Source organism: Vanellus vanellus (assembly GCF_965231255.1).
Source record: "Vanellus vanellus genome assembly, chromosome: 3".
Taxonomy (NCBI): Eukaryota; Metazoa; Chordata; class Aves; order Charadriiformes; family Charadriidae; genus Vanellus; species Vanellus vanellus.
This window is the reverse complement of record NC_138907.1, coordinates 24,189,916-24,213,939: the sequence shown is the minus strand read 5'-3', so window position 1 is coordinate 24,213,939 and position 24,024 is coordinate 24,189,916. Positions and strand designations below refer to the sequence as shown.

The following is a 24,024-nucleotide window of genomic DNA, read 5'->3' as shown; positions in this document are numbered from 1 at the left end:
GAGATGGACAATGGACCTAGAGCTTGCCCTTACCCTGTTCAGTATGACAAATGGTAAGGAGTTGCGCAAAGACCAGATGATGCTTCTGCCACCACCTCCAGCACCGTTTCCCAGGATGCCTACGCAGCTTCAGGCAGCCTTCTCATGAGAAGGCTCTGAAATCTAAATTTTCTTTCGGGAAAGGAATTTGCCTGCAACCCTGCCCCAAAAGCCTAAGTTCTGCAAGGAAAAGCAGGTTTCAGTCAAATCTCTACATTTGTTAATTCTGTGCATTAATGGGCGTGACTTTTTTGGTCTGATGACGAAATGCTCATGCACCGAGTATGACACTAGGGAACTGAAAAAAACTTTAAAAATTGTTATTTTAAGTAATTAAATAATATTTAAAAATATTTTAAAATATTTTCTATTTTTCTCTAACAATCAGAAGCCAAAAAAATACTTATTGAAGTGTAGCTTGTCGATGTTTACATCTTTTGAGCCTTGCTATCCTCTTTGTAGTAAACAAGTCAGCCACTGGTCAATAGAAAAATAAAGCCACCTTTTGGAGACATACTGTTGAGAAAAAAAACCTACTTCATCTTCTAAGTAGTGCAATTAAGTTTTAGTAGGTATAGAAAACAAAGACACAAATAAGAAAAAAAAAAATAGGGAATGAAAAGAACTATCCTTCAAATGGAATTTTAATCTCTCAGTGCTTCCATTTGGTCAGACACAGACTTTAAGAAGCACAGGTACGTGAAGAAAGAATTTTTATAGTAATTTTTTAAATTTTTTAAACTTCAAATTTTATTAATAAAATTAAACAACATTATTTAACTATTAGTATTTATATCACTTCACAGTTCCCAGTTACTATCACAAAATTCTTAATACCACCCGCATACCATTTGCTACATCTGTTCTTACAGGGAATTAAAACAAAAGCACTTAAAAAAAATTATCTTATTTCTTTCAACTTGCTTATATTCAGTCACTTGTCTCCAAATTCTTCCCATTATATTCTACTATCCTTCCTTTGTTTTTTCCACACTAGTCCCTTGCTGCCTTCCCTCCTTCTTCAATTCATGCCTTCACATCCAAAAACCAACCCAATCCCATCAAAAAGTAGTAGAAAAAACCATACCCCTTACAAACACAATATTGTTTCAGTCACAAGGTATCACTACTTGTGAGATAATCTTTTTGCTTCCTGCTTCTACTGTTCCAGGTATTTAAAACTGTAATGCTCCCTGGGTCTAGGATTATTTTTACTTTCTATTTCTGTATTGCCCAGCCCAATGAGAACCTGAAGCTCTGTGGTTCGTTAGGTGGTCTTATGACGCATTCCAATATGATAACCAGTATTTAGCTTGTTTGCTAAAACCCCCCAAATTTCATGGATGATTTGCAGGTAGAAAACACACGCACACACACAAAAGTCTTACTACTGTTACAAAGGAAAAGGACAGAACAACCCTGACACCATGCTAGACACGCTGACGAATTCAGCTTACACAAAACTAAATAGTACTCTAAAATACCTGCCATGGGAGCTTGCACATGGGGGTAGCATCCATGTCCAACAGAGGATTTCAGCTGGACAATGATGAAAAGTCCATATGTTACCGTGCCACCATAAATTATGTTAGAACGTATGGTCAGGCCACAGAGGGGCTCCAAAAATAGGTTAGAAACAGCTCTCTGACTGAAAACAAATTGCCTAAATTCCAAGACGAGAAAACAGTGTTCTTGACATATTTTCATGTGGCTACCGCTGTTTCAAGCTAAGTCTATAGAGATGGAATACAATATGCCACTACTTTAAATTTCAAAGTTATTATTCCGTCAAGACACTAAAATGCAGAGAAATCTGCATGGGTCTGATGCCTCCAGGCTTCAAGATTTATTATGAAATAAAGAAAAAATGAATGATGGTATGTCAGTCGGCCTGGACATCAGCTATTGAACCTGCACTCTGGAAGAAAGGAAATCTCAAAAGACTTTTAATCATCATAGACATTAAAATGTTTGTAAAACAACAACAAATGTTGTAAAACAGCTACTATCACACAGCTGAGGCATGCATAAAGTAAAACACTTTTGAAATATAAACAAAAGAACGCACAAGCTAGAATAATAGTCTCCCATTTCACTTAATACTCTTAAAATTAAAAGAACACCTGACTCTACGTATCTATAATGCATCACTTCACAACTTTGAATCTTTTAAAGCCAGGATTAAGCTTTGTAAGAACCTACCCTGAATGCAAAAATAAGACAGCTTTACAGAAGAAACTGCTGTTAAGCAGCTTGCAATCTAGATAATATAAAATTCTAACCTCTAATAAAATCACCTTTATTTGAAAATGACATCTGATGGGATTTTCTTTTTTTTTTTTTTGCAACTAAGCATCTTGAAACACAAGTACAAAACAAATTTGCAAAGTGCAATTATATTGACTTCATAAATTAATATTCAATAAACTCAATTGTCTTCTGTTGAAGAAGCGCTACACCTCTAAGGGGGGGAATCAATCTGGGATTCACTGATTAACATGTTATGTTGATTAATCCTATGATCTCATTGAAAAGTCTAAAGATCAAACGAATATTAGATAAGCTGCCATGTTAAACTAAGCAGTATTCAGTTTTCACGTTTGTATTTCTGGTGTACCATATTTTTTGGAATAATCCTTCATGCTTGTCTGATAAATACATTTGAAAGCTACACATGTGATGTAAACCCAGCAGAGTCATACTTAGCAGAGAAGAGTATCAAGTTAAGATGCATTAAGGCAATTAGGATTTATAGCAATTACAAGAAACTTGCCAGGGGCTACGCAACCCTACTACTTCTGTAGTAGCATTTATGATGTCTTTGCATTTGTGCCAATTCCTGTGTTCTATTTTGCTATTTTCAGGTAGTCTAAAGCGTGCTACTGGGGAAAACACAGACAAAAACCCTCCATTGTGCATGTATCCCTAAATCTTTTTGCGTCACTACCTTAAAGTTTCCAGTAACTTGGCATTGACTGGTCTAACTTGACTTCCTGACTCAAAGAAATAAAATGCTCTGTTACTGTAAAGATTACTTCTTAGGATCACCTTTGTCTAAGATAAAACAGAAGCTTGAAATAAATGAAAAATTTAGTTATTTTAATTGCCATTGCTGTACCAAACAGCACAAAGCCATATTGTCCCACAGCATGAAGTGATCAGATATCTGCCCAAAATGATGGACAGCTCTGGCCCAGTGAACAGGCAAAAAAATCCCATTTACTCTCCGCCAGATGGGACCTACTGGACGCTTCAGCGCAAACAACTCATCCTTCTTCAGACCTTCTTGTCCGACTCTTGAGCTAGCTCCAGCTGATAATGATGGATATCAAGGCTACAGTAAAGTGGGTGACAACAGCAGCCTTGTTATAACTGCCAGTCTTTCAGTCTTGTCATTATTACACATTGAAGATTTATTTGAGTTTATTGTTGTGCACCGGGTCTAGCCATTTACAATTCATCACCTACTACAGAAGGTTCAAGATAGTGGCCATAGCTATAATTGCCACCTCCACCTGCTTCTGGAAATTATGAGGTCACCAGCTAGGGCAGCTCAACATCCACAGAGCTCCGCAAGTCCCCACGAACATTTGCAGCGAATACCACTGATGTTACTCCTGGTATGTTTGGAACCATCATCTTTGACATTTTGGAATGCCAGATTTTTGTTTGTAGTCATGGTATATACACGCTTCAGAGCATCCCTGAAGTTCTAATTCTTTAACAACATTATAAAATTTTACACCTGCTTCAGAAACCAGTGAGCAGGTGTCATAACTCTTCTGTATTTGTAAACTAATATTTATTTTATATATCTATAAAGAATTAATGTTACCGTAAGTACAATGGCAGCGTACTTTTCAGACAGGCTTTCTTAAGACTACAAAACAAATGATGCGTATTGTGCTAATGTTAAACAAATCAAAAATAAAGAGCTTAAGAAAATAATTCCATGCAAAGAACCATGTACTTTTACCACGGTTTTCTTACTGCATAAATATTTTAGAAGTGAAAATTGGTTACTTCCTGCTGAATTTTTCCTTATTGCTAAACATTCAAGTAGATAAATGCTGTCTTGAAAGGACAACATTGCTTCATCATCAGGTCCTCCTCCATTCCCACTACTTACTGAAATATTTTCTGGTTTTATTATAATACCCTCCATACTCACTTCTTTTTTCATTATTAGAACAATTACCATTATCTAAAGTGAAAATCTCGTGAAGCATGGACTTATCTTCTATTAGCAATTGAGGACGTAATATTAAGAAAACCTGATAATTTCTCTAATGTCCACAATTTTCTAAACCCCCTAAAACTCAATATATGGAAACCAAGAATAATGCTTCTGCTGTTCGTTACAGGCAGTCATTTAAGGTGGGAGAGAACAAGTCAGGGTTTTAGTCAAGTGGCTTGATTGAAGGCAAAAAATTAAAATTCTCTTCAGGCTTAAGCTGGCCTGAAGGTCATTGGTAAAGAGGGTTAACTAGGACCTCACAGTAAGTACTAAGTCAACACAGTAGAACTGCTTCTACGTAGAAGTTATTCAAAATGTGGAGCTTTCAAAAAATAAAAATAAAGATAAAATGTAAGTCTGATCTGGTATTGTTAGATCGGCAGTATCCTTTCAGTTCCTATGTTAGCTATATTGCGTGAGGGAGAATTATGTTATATTTATGAAAAATTTAATAAGTATAAACTTACTATACACATGCAGATTTATAGAACTATCACATGAACATTGATGTTATTAAAAAAATAGTTAAGGATTCAAGTCAGTCATTAAAAAGGTATTTTCCAACAAAGTCTCATACAGAAATGCAAACATACACCAAATGATTAAATTATTCAGAACTCAACATGACCCAGCATTATTAAAATATCACTGGTGGATTTGCACATTTCACTTTCAAGTAACTCCTTTCATCCACGAGAAGCTCTCCGATTTTTTTTTCTCCCCTTCCCCTATGTCAGACAAGCAAGAGACAGAGAATTGTCTTGGAGTAATTTCTTTTTTTAAGCAGCATCATTTAATTTCCAAATACAGAACTATCTAATAAAGTAAAATGATTTAAGGTCTCAGTCATGAGGTTTCCAATAAAGAGGAGTATCTTTGCTACACTGCAAGATATAAATAGTATGGAAAAGTGTCAGTATAAGAAAATACTGAAGCACCTTTCAGGTTTTTCATCTCAGAGCAAAGCTTTATTCTGTTATTGCCTAATATAAAGCAAAATAGGAGGCTGTTTACTTAAACAATCTTGCATCATTATTTCACTTACTTAAAAGTCCAAGTCAGGGCTGATCTCTATCATGTCTGATAAAGGAGTAAATCTACTTAAAAATATAAAAATACATACTTAAGTTTAATAAAAGATCTGAGAATGGAAGAGTATATAGCTGCTTTGAATCCTGAATAAGTATAGGGGTTTAGCAAACAATAAAGTCTGATCTTATTAAACTTCAATCAGTTACAAGTTACATTGTTTTATTTTTGAAATTTATTTAATGCAACACAAACTGAGCTGAGGCTATTTTTTCATTTTACAATTAAAAATATTTTCCTATTTAAAATTTGTTATAAGATACCATTTAGAGTACAATTAACCCCCTGGTAAGAGTTCAAGCACTCTGAAACACAAGACAGGTATTACAAGGGTATCAAACATTCCAGGTTCCATGTAAGAGTAAGTTGTATCTGCAAGGGGAAAGTGTAGTCAATATACTAAGATGATTTCAGAACAGATTCGCTGTCAACTATATTGCATGTAGTTTATGAATAGTGTTCCAAAATAACATAAGAAACTTATGGAGAGTAGTGAAAATTGTTTTTTTTTCAGGATTAGAAACTTTTGATTTTGAAACTTCTTTTTCCAAGCGTGTTCTTAAGGCTCATCTCAACTATTGCTTCTGTAGCTTAGCAATTTTAGGCAGGAATATGGAAATCCAGGTTGCTGCTTTACATTAGTGGAACGTAGTGGAATGCAAAATGAACTGGTTTTATTTCAGTTTTTGTGAACATAGCTAGATTCAAAAACCTCGGAGATCTTGGAAAGAGACTGCACTGCATGGATGGGCAAAGCTGAGACCAAGCAGACCAAGAAAAAGTGTCCAGCCAAATGGCATTAGCCTTTAGTTCTGCGTTAACGAAGTGGTCCTTTGGTATTCGCGAAGCCAACAGGTAGAGAGGGAATGCTTTTATTTGACACAACATTCTTGGGCTTCTTTGTGCATAAGGAATAGCTTTAAATCTAGGTATTTGTTAAATCAAATATTTATTAACAAAAATCATCCAGAGGCATTTCCAATGAACAAGAAACTCAACAGAAAAGTAAAAGAAAACTTAATATATTTGGGATTATAAAGTGCCCTTTCATTCATAATGATCAAGAGGCAGGACGCAATCTGACTAGTACATGTGTCTGTGCTTTAAATAAAGGGGTGGCAAGTAAACGGGTGTCAAGAATCTTAGAGGAAGAATTAATTAATGCTGAAAAATATAAATAAAATGGTGACAGAAATGCAATGCTACAAATTACTAAAACAGCTTTAAAAAGTTTTTTAATGCCTTAATTTGACATGTGATAAAAATCATCACTTAAAAAAGATAACATTATTTGCAAATTGAGCAAGAGGACCTGATGATAGCCATATATAATCAGTTGTCACCTTGCAGCTCAATTAGCCCTCATGTAAAAATGAGGCATGTAAGGAGAAATGAGGTTTTGACATTATCTCTGCCAGCAAGATAATTACACAGCCTTCATTTAACAGTAGGGCAACACTACTGTAGCAACAAATTAACTCAGCTCCATTTGCAATTCATGGTGTGTTTTCTCATTTAATACCATTTGTCTTACCCCAAGTGAATGTTTCCATTAGTTTTCTCCAGCACAGCAAAATAGTCTTTGACTTCATACATTACATCACCAACTACTTCAGTTCCAGTAACTTTCAGAAAGCTGTATAAATTTGATTAAATGATTTCCTCCCTCCCCCCAGTTTTAACGAAACTATATTTTTTTGGTTTACAGCCAAATAATAATACAGCAGGTGCTTCTAGATTTAATGAGCAAGGAACTGATTCTATTCCACATTCATTTCATTCTTGTAGTTGACACCAAAAGCCCCAATTTCTTTTGTTTTATGAAAAAAAAATATATATGAGTAGACATGTATCTACTACAAATCCAAATGAAGCTTCACCAGCGTTGGTAACCGAACAAGTGATACACATTGCAATACACGAGCGTTATTAAATAGAACAAGTTTGTGCATAAAACTGAGACCCAAAGACTTAAACCCAGATTGTCCTGTCTGCCTTTTGTTAATGTTCAGAAAATGTGCGCACAGAGGATTTTTCTTTCTTTCTTTCTTTATTTATTTAGACATGCAACTTCTCAAACGATACTAAACAAGTGACTGTGGGCCAGAACTAGCTTCCCACAAACTTGCATGTATGCTACCTTAAAACTTCTGGTCTTACCTTAACGCTTGCCAGCTCATAGGAATAGTTAATGTTTGAATAGAGCTTGGAAGAGCTCCGTAGTGAATGTAACAAACATTTGTGTACAAAACCCAGGAATATCCTTCCTGGCAGCGATCAGCTAGCTCTACATGTAGTTTTTGTTGAGTTTGAAGAATAATCAACGGTCACCTGCTGGTGGCTTCCCTGCCAACTAAGCACAAGGTAGCATAAATGTCTGACAGTTACCATACTTTGTGCCCTTGGAAAGTGTTTACATACTATTACATACTGTTTTGTAAATTTTTTAATTGCTAGTCATTTTTATAGTGTACACCATTGAGAAACCCTTTTCTGAAAGCAACATCAATAGTTCAAATTCTTTTCTAAATCTTTAAAAATCCCCATCTTCTAAAGGAAGGTCCAATCTGCATGGGAATTTCAATTACACTGGAACTTGAAAATGCAGGAGGACTCTCTGTCCTATGTTATTCAGCAGGAAATGAAGAAATTAATTACTGATTTCCAAAGCCGATTTCTCAGCATCTTCATTTTCTTCCTCATAATCACTCCTTCACTGTAATAAAAGAAGCTTTTTCATTAGTTATGCAAAACTCCAAGATGATTTATAACTTCTTGATCTTCCCAAGAATTCTTCCTATAAAAGTCTAAAAACTACTACAACTACTATGGTACTGACAAATACACAGACGAGGTAGTAGGGGATCGTCCATCACAGTGACAATCCATCACAAAAATAACCCACCCAGAACGCATAGGCCGAAAAACTTGAAGTGGTCACTGCAGCTAGTATAAATTGTGGCAGCTGAGAACAGCCAGGTTTCTCAAAAGTAAGTCCTCTCTTTGTCTGCTTAGGAAATATTCCCCTCTGCATCAATAAACAAATTTTGAAAAGAAGATATCCATTGGTTTTAATCACATATTGTAAAAGATTAGCTGGTTTTTGCACCAGTCGTAGGTCTGTTATCATTCCCATCATATTGAAAGCTTATCCAACAGATGCCCTCGTCTTACCCTCCAGTGATTCTTTATGCACTCAAGATTAACATGCTAGCACAATGTTTTTCTGTATTAACCAGCGAGAGATATTTAGAGGAGTCTTTGTTGCCATAAAATAAGGAAAGTTGCATTAAAGGCATTCAAATTGTGTTCACTTGCAAGGAACAAGAGCAAAATACGATGCCAGCACTTTGTGCAGGCTCTGCCATGCAAAAACTAATTAAAGGGTTTGAAAAACAGTATTAGAGATACTCTTTTGAAACTTTACTTCATTTAAAATTGGCTACCGATGATGTGCTGAATGTCACCTTTTTCTAGTTAGAATGAACAACGTCTCTGATAATAATCTAAACCACTTCAAAAAGCATAACCATTTTTTTTGAAGTATCTAACAAACATGAACTCTGTGCTTGTCAAAAGAAAGCAACAACTATTTTCCAAATTAATTAAATAGAATAACAGATAGAACTGACATACAGATGATTTATGTAGCTAAAGTTCACAAGATATATTTAGCCTATAGTAAAAGAAAGGGTGTCACTTTTTGTTACATGATTTCAAGGTGACTGCTTATATTTTGAACTGCTAGGCTAATTCTAGCCTGAGCACAAATCTGTCTTTTATTTCATAATTAATTCTCAGTGTCAAAACCAGTAGATGTCTTTTTTAGTATCAACATACTCTGTCTGTTAATTATACCACCATAAAAATCAGGCTTGAAAACAGAATAATGTTGTGACAGTATGAAAGCACAGGAAGAAATTTCTGAAGGAAATACAGAATTCAGGCTCAAGCAAGCGAATAAGTAAAGTGAGCTCCTAAACTCACTTGAAGAGACTCAGCTTCACAGACACTTTGGTTTCTTTTAATGCAACAACTGAAAAAAAATACATTGAAAGTGAAAGTGGTTTAGTCGTGCTGGTATCTTAATGTGTAGAACAAACAGTCTGGTTTTACATACATAAGGGTTATATTTTATATTGTTACTCCAAATACTTGTAAACAGAATGTGGGACCTCTACCAACAGATGTCTGTTAGAGGTGGAATGGTGACAGGAGAAGGAAATTGCTGAAACGTACAGCTAACAAGTGCTCTGAATCACTCTTTAGAAGTCCCACTATCTACCCAAGTGCTTAAATTAAGAGTTGAGGCTCCAAAATCTAAATTCGTAAGAGTTAGACCCTATGAAGCAACTTCCCTAGAACCAGTTCCTTCACTGCTGTTACTCACCATCTCCAATGCAATCAATAAGGCATGGCTGTGCACATCATACAAGAATCTGGAGAGAGCTCTAAACACCTATTCTCCTTTAATTTTCTCCTATGTAGAAATTCTTGGAGAAACTCTAAGTCTTCCTATGTGTTCTGCAGATCTCCAAGATTCTGCGTGTTCAATCAGGTTCTGCCTGATTGAAATGGGAAGCAATTTCAACAACCCACTCAGAATTCTCCCTGGTGTTTCAGCTGATTTCTGTTGCAGCAGAATCAAATGGAGGGGGTCCTCCTTCAGCAACTACTGAAAGCATCTGCTGGATTTACACCAATCTCGGTCCACACTATAGAGGATGTTTCGCTCTGCAGCCTGAAAAACTGAAAGGGAGTTGAGGTTCTGCAATGCAGAACATGTGCCTATCTTCCATTTGTTAGCCTCCAGCTAACCCAGATACCAGCTCCTCTCCTGAAACCTCACCCAGACACCTCAGGGTCAGTTTAATGCTAGTATAGTTCTAAAAGAACAAAACACAAACAACCTGTTCCTTGATCCTATTTCCAAAATCTTATAATAACCCTACAAAACTGTGACCAGCAGTGATCCTGATGTCCCAATCTTCCTCTCGGCCTGCTCTTCTCATTTTAGGCAGAAGGTGAGGTTTCAGACTCAAAGATTATAGGATTATTTGAATTCCACCACCAATATCACAAAATCTAATTCAAGCCCTCTACCATTTTTCATGCCTCCCCCCATCTTCCCCTGTTTTCTTTCATGCCATCTCTTCCTCCCTTGTCACAGCGACCAGATTCTGCAAGATTGTTTTTTTAATGTTCCTGGCATTAGAAGTTCTTTGACTTTTTACTGTCTCTTGTGCACAAAACAGTGTTCATGAACTCATCTGCACAACTTTCACCCCTCCTCCAGTTAATTCCCTTTGGAAGGCCCTCATCTGCCATGCTGCCCATGGGAAATCCAGCTGATTTATACTGACAAGTTAATTAAAAAATAAAAAAAAATAAATCAGCTTATTCTTATTTACCAGCCAACAGTCAAATACCCTGCTACACTGCTTCCCCCAATCTCCTTCGCATGTATGTTTATCTCCTTGTGGCAGAGACTGTTTTTTACATTTGGAAAGTACCTATTGCTTTGCGAGAACAACAAACAACAAGTACAAGTATGTGACACTGAAGTCCACAAGGAACAAAAATCCCAAGTGGTAAATATGTTAGAAGTGACTAATGAACTCCTCCAATTAAAACAGTAAAAGTTGAATCTGCCAATGTTTTTGGTTTCTTTCTTTCAATAGTTATCTTTTCTAGACTAGGCTTGGTGTAGCCTTGCTCTGGAATTTTATTTTTTTTTATTCTAGCAGAACAGCTTAAGGTAATAGCATACTGCAGCTGGAGAGTGGAAATGGTGTTATTAATCCATCCTTTCCTATGTTCCTCTTATATCCCTTGGCACCTTCCACCAGCTATGACACTTATCGGATTTAGTGAGCTGATTCAACCCACTGAAATGCTGAGGGGTGGGAGGGTGCAAGCAAGTGGACAAATTCCAGTTGAGTAATTTCAGTGAAATATTGAACTATTGCACTAGGTGGAAAGGAGCAGAATCAGCCGAGAACGTACATCCTCTCACTCTCTCCTCCTTTAGGGACCGCAAGCTGTTAAGCCAGTTCAGCTGTTCCATTTAACTTCTCCTTAAGATACTGAATAAACTGTTAACCTTCAGGGTGCTGGCAGGGGAAGATTACTATAGAAGATTGTTTCAAGTTCTTTACTGAAACAAAGGCCACACTGCTGACTTAACCTATTCTACCTTGAACAAGAAAGACGGAAATAGAATCCAAAAGCCAACAAGTTAAACCCCTAGAAAATCTAATACATATGTGAAAAAAACCCCAAGAAAACGTTTCCCTAAAGAATGACTTTAGTAAATAAGTGCAGATGAATCATCATAGTGAAAGTTTTCAATTATTTTACACTATTGACATTAAATCAGAAAGTCTTCAATAATTTTATAATTTGAAACAATATTTCATAATAACTTTTTAAAGGACCTCATGCCTATTAAAAGTATTTCATAGAAAGTACTGACAAAGACATTAATTTTATAATAAAACAAAGGCTAACCTTTAAAAATATTTACTGATTTCTTGACTTTTTGTAATGACAAAATACACATTTATCAAAAACATTTTTGGTAACTTTTCAGTTATATTCTCTTGTCTATCCGACAACTGGCTAGATAAAAATCAATTTAACAAGGGAGTTGAATGCATATAAAAAAAAACATAATTAGACAGGTATGATATGGTACTTCCCAATATAATAGGATGGGATCATTGGCTGGAATCAATTAATAATTCAGGTGAGAAGAGGAGGTCTCTAGTCCAATGCCCTGCTCCTCAGATCTGAGGTTAAACTGGGCTCCTCAAGGCTTTATTCAGTTGGGTCTTGAAAACTGCCAAAGAGGGAGACTGCACGCCCTTCTGGGCAACCTCTTCCATTGTTCAGCTGTCCTCACGTTGAAGTTAAGTAAGACATTACCTCAAATTTAAATTCTCACCTAGTTAGATAACCACAATGTATTTCAGCCTTCCAGACAAAACGATTAACGACAGAAAAAATATGTGACTGAAATGAGACTGGTATGCTGATGGTGAAAGAAGCCAGTAAAACGTTTTTTAATTAAAACTGCACCACAGTCACATCCAGATTTTTGTTCTTTGGAAAAGATTATTTTGAGTTTCAGGTTAATAACAAAAGTAATTTCAAGGTGCTTTTGTTTATCATTAGTAGCCACATTCATATCCCAGTCTGATTAATAGCTAGGTTGTCATATATTTTTAATACAGAAAACATGCAAGTTTAAGAAAAATGAAATATTTCAACTAAATCATTTCAAATTTTTCCTTAAATGGGGGAACTGAATTCAGCCGCTCCCTCTAAAGCAGAAGATAATATACCCACTGTACAGCGATAAAAATAAAATGATGCATGTAACAATGCTCTATTATTACACAGTGTTTGTACACGTCTACACTAGAAAGGTGGCATGTTTCCTTGAGGCAGCAATGGTCTATTAAAGTTAAACTTACACTGGTTACAAGAATTACCTTGCTGGGACAATGAATATATTATCTTTTATTGCGTAGACAAAAAATTTTTGAAGTTCCGCTTGTTTATAAATTAAGTATTAATTGTTATTACACGTACAACATTATCAAATGAAATTTCAGTATAAGAATTTAGTATAACATGATATTACCATTCTTGAGAGTTTGGATATTTAGGCAGTCTGTGCTTCTAAAACTACAGATTAACATCCTAAACTACTGTTTCTTGCTTCAGTTACAGAACAGGGGAGAATGTAAACCACGCATATTTTTAAGCTTTTTCTGTTTTCTAGGCTTCTTTTTCCAGAAGCAGCAAAACAATATAAACAAGATTTCAATAAATAGTATGCATTTTTACTTTCAGTAAAGCAGTTTGTTATTTTTTTAGACTAAAAGAATCTGTGTGATTCTGTAATATTTCCATAAGCACATTTCATATTTTGGGCCAGATTCTCAGAAAGCGTAATAATTTTGGGACGTACCTGTACTTTAAAGTGGAAGTCAAAGACCTGCATGGCTTGGCAGCACGAAACCTAATGTTGAAGATAACTTCCCTGCTAAACAGCAAATTCTCTGGTTTGGGGGTTTTCTTCTCATCCCTGCCCCTTTCTGCTTTCTACCTATCACTCAAGCAGATACATTAGACAGAGAAGTGTTAATGGCCGACTTCACTATAAATGGTCAACAACTTCATGAAGTGAAGGTTTTGGATAGAGGACAAAAAGAGGGAGCTTTGATAAGGCAGTCGGCCAGGTTGTAGACTCTGGCTGGTTAACATTCCTTGCTGATTTAACAGTGGTAATTCCCAAGATAGGCATTGCTTCTGATGTAGGACTACCAAAGCACTTGAATTTAAATGTTTCCCTGTAAAATTTAAGCACTTGGTCAAGTGCATAAATCTCTATCAAGAGACTGCAGGCACCCTTTCAATATTGAGTACTATTCAGTTAGCCAAAAGACTAAGTGAGATTAAGTCTCTGCCAAAACTGGTTCTTAACCACTCAATTAAATCTGACATGCTTTAAGAGACAAAAGGTGTTTAATCAGTTGTTACAGGTTTTTCTGACAGCTTAAGCATATGCAGTCTACCCTGTTCTTACTCAAGTCAATACCAAAAACTTCTGCAATGTTGCTTCAAGCCCACGAAAGGCAACAAGGCTACTTCCCATTTCCAGACTGGATACACACTAGTGCCAAAAATAAATATGAAGCTTCAGGTAATAGAAAAGACAAAGTTGTATGAGGATGAGAAAGACTATCATTAGCCCATCAAACCTAGACAGGTTTCCAAACAACTTCATAGAGCCTTATTTCTCAATTTTAACTTATATAATAAAAAGCTAAAGGTAAATCCCACCAGGAAAGTCTGTTCTAAATGACTCGCAACTGCTAAAAGGGGCTGTGCTGCATCCTCCTTTCCATACGGCTGTCAGCTTCACGTTCCTGCCAGAGTTGATGTTTCTAACCTTCTCCAGATCGCTTCCAGTTCACTAAAGAGATCAGAAAGCTAGCCTGAAAAAGTCTGGGTTCCCCCGCACCATTTTAGTGAATTAAGGCGGCTCAGAAATGGGTCTTATAATCCAGAGCTGTGGTAAGATGTAGGGGAGGAACCACGTGGCCTGGAGCAGGTGGCAAAGGGGTTAAGAGCTAGGACACAGTTAAAGAAAGCAAGAAACAAGGAGGCAAGCCTTTTTCTTCTGGTGGCAGGAAACCACTAGATCAACTCAGCCACCACAGAGACCTTACATTTCAAATTTTCAGACACGTTTTCCTTAAATATTAGAAACCCCACATATCCATTTCAATTCTCTTCAACATGAGAGACTGAAATAACTTCAAAAATCTCAAATAAGCAATATTTTGTTTCCTTCAAGCTCCTGACATAATTCAGATAATGCATCACAGCTGGAAAGAGGCTTACTGAATTTGTGTGAGACAAACTCCAATTCTGTAAACAATTCGCATGCAGAACCGCCTCCATTCGCATCAAACGAATTGTGTTATAATGGAATGAGTGTGATACTTGAAAAAAATTGCTTACAATTGCACATACAAGAGAAAAAGATAGCTAAGTCTAAATTAAGATGTTGGCTATGAAGTTTCCAATAGGACCTTGACATGACTGTTGACCTACTCATGACATGATCACACCAGTAAGGATTTGGAATTCTATTAGTATTACCAGAGGAAAAAAGTCAAGGAGTCATCAGGAAAACAAATCTATATCTGCTACTCCATCAGCCAATTACTGTTGTTAAAGTGGAATTAGATGAGTATTGACAATGCGAAGGGGATAAGGATTAAGCAGATGACAGAATATACAGCTAGCATTGCTGTTCTGTTTTTTTTTTTTTTTCCCCTACAGAAAGCCTGAAAAAACTCAGATGGGAATATGTTATACAGAATACAGTATTATAACTCTGATCGTGTCCTGAAGTAGCAGTTATATACATCAGCCTTCCAGCCAATCACAAGACCAGGCCAAAACCTAAATACAGTATTGAAGTGGAGTCCACTAAGGTAAGAGTATGATGTGACATTAACCTAACTACTCACTTCACCCTCAGTTAACTGAATGCCATGAAGTAATGCAATTAAATTATGTTAGAGGTATTTTTCTTAGTTCTTGAGAACTTTTAATGTAATAAATGAAACCATAAAAATCTCTCAGTTAAATGAAGCAGTCTTCACAACGTCAGTGGACTTCCGACATTTAAGAAGTTAACTTCATAACCTATTTGTAAATCTTTTAAAATACTCTAGGTAATGTGAAAAAGGGCAGACCTGTAATTCTTACTGAATATTTATTTTGACTGATACAGCTGTGAGGCTGCAAGGTGGCCTTATCAGCTACAATCATCATTAATTTCTTTTTAAACACAGACTCAACATGTAAAGAGTGTACTTACATGGAACAACAATACACAAAAACTTAGCAAACAATTTCCGCCCATGGTCTACATTCATAAGCATAAAACTTCCTTAGTATGAGATAAGGGACACAATCAGTGCAAAGGAAGCTTCAGTTGTGCTGAAGTAATACAAATTTTAATTGTTTCTATTTCTTACTACTGAGGATGCTAATACTACTCACAAATACGGCAAATCTCCTGGACAGATTGCGTCAAATTCTCTTTTGAATCAAACACTTATCTCCCGAATGCCATTATTTTCAAGTGAAAATGTTTGTTTCCAGCAAAAGTATTTAATTCCCACAGAACTATGCAGCTGTAACATGTTTCTTTCCTCCAAGATCAGCAGGACTGAAGCACGAACTCTGTCTCTATGCAAATCAAAGGAAGAAACTTACCATATTCGAGCAACTTAGTAGCATTGTATTAATCAGTTTGCTTATTTGGTAGAGATAAACATCGACAATGGCAGGTGACATAGTACAATGTAAGAGGACATTAGAAGGAATGAAGCTGCTGAATTTCTAAAAATCAAAATGCCAAGTGATGGCTAAAAGAAGATAGGAAGATGCATGCACAATAGTTATTTCATTTTATTTAATATTTATTAGTGCTGATGTCAATGTGCTTCACATACAGTCCAAATTGAAAGAATCATACTACCTTTTCGGTACCATGCTTTACTTGACTAAACCCAGCAGAGACCCAATTCTTATTTTGCGCTACCAGAGAGCACGTCTGCTTCCTCCTTGACCCATCATTCTTGGAACTCAAGGGATTTGCCCTTCTTGAAAATTTGCCAAGAATTTTCTTGGCATTATCTTTTGTCAGTACCTTAGGGAAATTTAACCTTAGACACTATTGAAACAGGCAAACACAACATTTTTAGAATATTCAGACAAAAGTTAAAGACTTAGAGGTCACTACAGCCATAGATCTAGCCACATCCGAAAAAAAAAAAAAAAAAATCAGTATGGCTTCTATTGGCAAAAAAGCTTCAAGTATAACGAACTGAAATACAAATAACATTGTCTAAAATAATTAAGGGTAACAGAGGATACTAGTTACTAAACGTAACTAAACGAACCGGCCAGCAAATCAATACAATCAGTGCTTCTGAAGTTTCTATTCTATCTCTACCTGTTTATCATGCATTCTGGAGAGAGATAAAGGCAACTGGAAACAGAACAAGCAACTCCACCTGGCTTCTTATGGCTTTACACCTGACATTTAACTGACTTTGAGATCTAATGAAGGCACAAACACTGATCAAATGTTGAAGCATCTATAAGGTTGGGTTTCTCTCCACATGGGTTTCTCTCACGCTGAGTTTATGCTGCAAGCCTTTCCTCAAGGGAGTTAATAAATTTAGGTTTGTCACCTCATCCTGGCTACTTCTTTTAAAGAAACTTAAGGTATTTAATAATCACATCGGAATGACTGTCAGATTTAAGTGGATTGTCAAATTAACTAGGAATTTCTGAAGATACAGGAATGAGGCAGGAAGGAAGAAAGAAAACTGATGCTAGCTCACCTCGCTTCCACAGAAAATCCAGTTAAAAAAGAAAAAGAAAATTGGCTTTCCACTAGAGAATGACAATGGATAACACACCCCTCTCAATCTCCCTGAGAAACCAGATTTATTATACTGGAAAAAACAGAGGTACCAACACCAGAAAATACACCTTCACAGAAAGGGTTATACAAAGCTAGCTATATATTTCAACTCATTATCATAAAAGAGTCTAAGATAAGATACCTAGAAGTTCAAATTAACGTCATTTGGAGAGACAAAGAAAACTGTTGAATGTTTTTTTCCTAAGTTACACTGTCTCTACAGATATGAAGCAGCTGTGGTATAAATAATTTTTCTTGCCTGTGTACAGAGCAAATACCACTGGCCTCACAGCATGCTTAGATGTTCCACTGCTACGAGGCTCTGGCAACCACGATCAACTTTTCTCTGAATACAGAATCTACATATCAAATTTCCAGAAGTTTCACTACAACTTTGGTGACAAATATCACTTAAATGAAGATTCACCGGCTCATGAAAATGTTTCTACAATTTTCTTTTTCTTCCTTCTTTAACGTGCTATTTCCTTTAAAACAAAGTAGCTGCTACAATAATCTGTTCTTTCAATTTGCTGCAAGTATTCAGATTAAAAATCTGTATAGTATTAAAATAGATATTTGCTTTTAAAACTCAAGTAACATGCGTGTTTAATACCAACAGATACATACCAGCTAGATCCCATGAAGTGAAAATTTTGACCTTTTAGAAGTAAGAAGAAAATCACTGCCAGTTTCCTCTTCAGCAGAAAAACACCCCCTTGCCTATATCCATCACTATGAAAGAGAATTTCTTAGTGACTTTCTAGAGTTAAGCAACTGAAATGACAATATTTAACAATTAAAAAAATAAAAAACACAGCCACAGTTTTTAGGGAACTGGTCAGTCCGTAAGAGGATCTATCTGGCATTTGGAAAGATTTATATGAACTTAGTAAGCATGATCTAAGTCTACGTGTACAGACAAAAAAAAAAAAGGCTCAAATCCATAGTATTTTCTTGATCTGCACCAGACTGATGTTCCACTAGCAAATGTTATGCCCAGCTTTACATCTCAGCTGCTCTTCAGATCAGCAATCAGCAGAACAGGCTGAGCAGACATAAGGAGAGATATGGACAAAGAAGTTTTAACAGAGTTAGTTAGAGGATGCCCCTGTAGTCCATCAACTCATTTGCTCACTTAGGACAAATGAAGTAGTTTAACATCCAGGTGCAAGAGAAGAGAAGAGAAGAGAGAAGCAGTATTTGCACTGGTAACTCTTATACACAGAATCTAAAAACAAATTACTCTTGCATTAGCAGCTGGCTGATGACAAGCAGTGGACAAAAGAGCTAATTATACTGTTATCTCAAAAAAACTAAGGGATAGAACTGTAGCGTTTTACTCAAGAGCTCTTACAGTAAAAGCAGTCATTTTGAGATTCCATTACTATTACATGACCATTAAATTTAAGAGCTCTGAAACCCATTTTAATTTTTAGATATTAAAAATACCCCTGACCTTAGGCAGAATTTTCATATTTAAGCACTCAGTAGGAGTTGAAAACTCAGAAAGAAAGCTTAGGGAGGGTCATAGTTTAATGACTGCAAGTTTGTATGAATTCACAGTGCAACTGTCCGCATCTCTTCTCAGTTAGGGGACGTTACAAATACCTGTAACAGTGACTGAGAATAAAGGGCAAAAGAGTAAGAACACACAAACAAGTAACATGTAGAAATATAAACTTAAACCAATGCACTAAATGTAGTCTACCTTGCCAGATCTTATTTAACTTATTGGAAAAGTTGTTCTACTTAATATTGACAAAGAGATGCGTAAATCAATACATCTGGAACAAGCGATATATTTTAATTTAAAAATGTTCAAACTGCAGCAGTAAATCTATGCACTTAGCACATACAAATCATCAGAGGGGTTTGCTTGTTGGGTACTTTTGACAAGATAAGACAAGATGGTATGCAAAGCTCAGATGCAAGTAACACATAACAAAAAATAAACTTTCTGAAAAATATACTAGCTAAAAATAGGAACAAGTTGAAATGAACTCTGTTACCATTGGCTTGAATTTACCTAACGAAGTCAAGGAGAGGAGAGTATGGAAAAACTATCAAAACTCTCAGTTTGTCTGTTTTGCAATCTGCCCCACCTCCTTGCTACTGTCATAAAGTTCAGACCAAGGCAGTTTTCAATAAAATGAATGGCAGAAAGAAAAGAAAAAGAGGAAAAAAGCAGCTCTAAAGCCTCAAGCGTAAGTAGAGTCCTCATTTCTTTCTTATGGTATAATACTGCCCCCATACATTCTCCCCATGCTAGTTCAGAACTACATTGCTGCCTTTCCTAATTTCATAGTCTCTCAGATGTACTAAATTTAATAAACTTTCAGTAGAAATATACAAATCTAAAATCCATTATCTCGATTTTACATTTTAACATAGACTCAAGTATGCTACATAGAGAAAAAAAGCAACAGGTTTTTTTTTTTTGTATTAAAAAACATACTATGCTAAAATTAGAGTCTTCTTAATTCAGCAAAATACACTCTCAGCAAGTTTGAAAATAAAAGCTTGGTATGAAATCATTAATAAAAGGAGATGAGGGGGGAATCTATTAACTATTTATGGAAAGAGTAATTATTTGAGGAGAAGGAACAGGCAAGCTGGAACAGTCTTAAAAGGATCTCAAGTTAAACAAGTGTTAAACAAATGTCTTAAATTTATAAAGTTATAATTTCCTATTTTAGAAACAATGATGTCACCTTCATTACATACCACTTGTACAGACTAAAATTTTTCTTGGCAGCACTACTGCTCTTTGTGTTTGTCCTATTTGCTATCGCCTAAATATGATCAAACTTTCCGCTGTTTCTGCAAATGAATTCATCAAGTTCGTAGGAATTTGAAATTGGACTACAACTTTGATCATAAAAAATTAGTGCTAATAAGGCAAACTGTTCATTCACCATGATGCTATGCTAAATTTGCGATGAATGGTAAAAGACGGATTACTTTACTTGTAAGTACAGCAAGAGAAGATTAGAACCAAGTACTAAATCATTCAAACTGAATTTCAGCAATTGGGATCTTAAGAGTGAGAAAACGTTTCTCTTTTCCTCTCCATTTCCTGTAAACACTGACCAGTAATATGTTCATTTCTAATAGCTAACCCCTACCTGAAGCTAAAATCTAAATGCATGAACTCATAAACAGCTCCTGGGAAATGGTTGTGGATAATAAAATAAAAAGGTGTTTTAAGAATTGCCTCTAAACTCCACTGGAATGTGCAAATGCCAAAATATACTATTATAGTTATCAAGTTCTAGTCTTTCAGATTGCTGTAACTGCCCAGCAAGCTGACCTGGTATCCTTTAATAGGACAGTGAGAAGTGCATTTAATATATCATGAATGTTCTTTAAAACGGTTTCTCATGTGACATTATACCTTGAATAGAGGATTACATAATTAATAACAAATATTTATCATGCTATTGCCACTAAAAGTGAAAAATACAAAAGTACACTGAAAGCAACTGAACCGTCTTCCTGATTATTTGGATTCTATCTTCAAAATCAGCTTTCTCTCTCAGCCTACACACCCATCCCATGACAAATTTTTTGTTGTACTTTGCGAAGTGGAAAAATAAAATAAATCTGACCTTTCCTGGTAAGCTGCCAAGGATTTTTATCAAAGTCTTAAGAATTTTCCACTTTGAATGGAAGAGGGTTGCTGGTTACAATACTCCACCCCTTGCAATCCAAGTAAATTCCTTCTGCTGGGATGACTGTCTTGAACTGGTCTCTGGAAGCCCAGAGTTCATCGTGCTCCTAAGCTGCTACGGCATTGCGTTCGGCATTGATGCCCTGCCAAGCAAGGTTTGTTGTTGCTTTGCAGTCTCTGCTGTTACCACTCTTTAATGGCCACGCGTAAGTAAGCATTAGGCTTACTGTGAGAAATAGATTTATTGCAATTACTACCAAAATCAGTGCAAACAACGCTGGTAAGGAAGGAAATAATGATTGTTTAGAATACTGACAAAAAGACTGAAAGAGAAAATGCTAAGAAGAGACACAAAGATAAATGAATGGGAAATGAGTCTGGGAAACATTATATATGACAATACAGCAGGTGGCCGCCTTTGTTTCCTCTTATAGACCTGTGTCTGCAGTGATACTAAGTGGCAGTCCAATGCAGGACTGATGCCAGAGAGGGTTCTGGTTTATTTTTTGTCTTAAACAAGACGATTAAGCAAGAAATTTTTAGCTCATATTTGAGCACCACAGAACTCGACATTCTTACCAAATATACGAAGCTCAATGGTCTGGGGTCATGTAATGTGTGCATCCACGCAGTGGCTTACATGGTAGGAAACAGAGCATGATGGAGGCCGCTGCCAGTGAGCGGGTACTTGATACAGTGCCGCTCCAAACACTCGTCCTCTGCTAGCTTGCATATGTCCACTGAGTCTTAAGGAACCACAGATTTTTTTTTCCTGCGGTTTCTGGAATTCATACATCTAAGCCAGGTGAGAGAGGCCTGACTGGCCGAGTCTGACAATTCAGACAGGATGCCAGGGATGGGAAGAAAGCACAGCACCGCGCTAGAAACACAGGCAGCGCAGACACCACAGCACAAAGAACCAGACTCCTACAAATGAAAGCCTCAAGCACTAAGATTTGACAACGCTGTTCTTCATTGGTTTACAAGATAAATATTTCATGATTTTATTTGTTTTTAGTAAATCTAAAGAATACTTATTTAATAAAATACTTATGCAGAGAAACACTTTGCAGTTGGTTTTTTTTTGGCAACACAGACTATCATCTGAATAACACATCAGGAAGAATAACCTTTTCTTTTTCCATGCCCCCATTTTAAAATTCCTTTATTTAATAAATATGCATCTTTCTGCTACATGCTATACATCAAAGATCTTCCCTTGTTCTTCTTAAAGCCCATGCACTATAAACCCTATTCTGCGTCACCGATTTTAAATTTCATCTATAAAAATCATTTTACATATACTACAAATAACAATACATGCCTCAGTTTGAATATTAAAGCTGTAATTCAATTTCAAGGTTCTTCTGACAGTATTCCAGGATCACTCTTTTTCAAGATGTTACTTGAATCCTTTTCAGTAAATTCACAAACTACCACAAATCAATAGCTTAAAAGCGGATATATTGCATCAAGAACTTCACTAGGGCTTGTTGCTATCCATTCAAACAGTACTGAGAAGTTGGTCCTATAGTATAATAATAGAAATTAACAAAAAAAAAGTTACACAATTCCATGCTCATAATCCATATCCTACACACATTATTTACAACTTGCTATGTATTTTCTTCTTGCATTTCTATCAAATGGGAAGGTATTATTAGCTATTAGAGAGATATGAAAGCCACAGATGTGTAAATTTAAATTTACAGAGTGTAAACTCCACCCAAGTCTCTGTTCCTTAGATTTTTATTAGCTTTAATTGCTCAGAAATACTTAAGACAACACTAGGTTTGGACTGGATGAAACAGATGAAATTTAGCCTCTGTGAATCTGGATTACAGGCTCAAAATAGACTTTTTCCTCTGTAAAACATGAGATTATATCAATATAGTCACTGCTGGAAAGTTATATAACATACAATCATATGAGGTACCGCGAGCATATTTACTAAAACTATAGTTTTCTACACTGAAGGGAAATCACAGCTCGTTGAAAAACTAACCACTGTACTTGGAAATTTATTTACTTCCTCCTTGTTAGGAAGCAAACGGGTACCATAGAAGTAATTTGCATCACTTTCTTCAAGTATGATTATATTAGTAAGCTATGTACATTACATATAGGTGTTATCCAGGCAAACAAGAGGTTTTTTTGTACCAGTTATGTATTCAGTTTTCAGTTCTAATTTTAACTTCTCCAAGGCATTTTAATGAAGCAAATAGTTTTGTAAGAAACCTCAGCAATAGACAAATGAAAAAAAACCACCCACTTTCAAACATAACTCTTCCCCTCCTCCCATTTTCTCAGGTTCCTCTTTGTAGTGCTGTAATCATCTACATATACAAAACCAAGCCAAGGTTATCTGCCCTGTATTGGGCACAGCTAGCAGGGTTTTGGCAGCTGGAGTGGGGGGCTGCAGGGGTGACCTGTGTGCAGGGTGGTCAGGGACTGCTCTGTGCCAGTCACACAGCTGGTGATGGACAAAATGAACCCACTGCGCACCAAAATGTAACCAAAGGAGTCCTGATGCCTCTGCCAAAGAATATTTAGTAATGTGAGGTAAAAAAAGACAGAAGGAGACACACACAAGAGGATAAAGAAGGGAGATGCCAGAGGAGGATGAACGCTAAACAGAGCGGACACAAGAGCGGATACGGGGATAGGAGAGGGACACAAACAGGCACAAGCGAGAAACAAGACAGGCAGGGCAGACAGCACAGCAGAAAAACTGCTGAAGCAAACAAGCAAGGGCTGGAGACAAGACCAAGGGGGAGTACGACCCCAAAGGGACTGCCGCTGGTGGGGCAACCCATGTCAGAAGCAAAAGAAAAGGAACCACAATGTACTGACTCCCAACTCCTGCACCTCCCACCATCTGACCCAAGGGACTGAATGTAATGTACAGCAAGCGGAATGGAGACCAAAAAGCAGGGAGCAGAGGTGTCTGGAGGGAATGCGAAG

At 36.4% G+C, this 24,024-nt stretch overlaps 1 protein-coding gene across 1 annotated transcript in view; it reads right to left on the bottom strand.

The window, feature by feature from the left end:
- The window catches only part of GPATCH2 (G-patch domain containing 2), a 125,486-nt gene that overhangs the window by 60,854 nt on the left and 40,608 nt on the right, over positions 1-24,024 (bottom strand). The window lies entirely within an intron of this gene.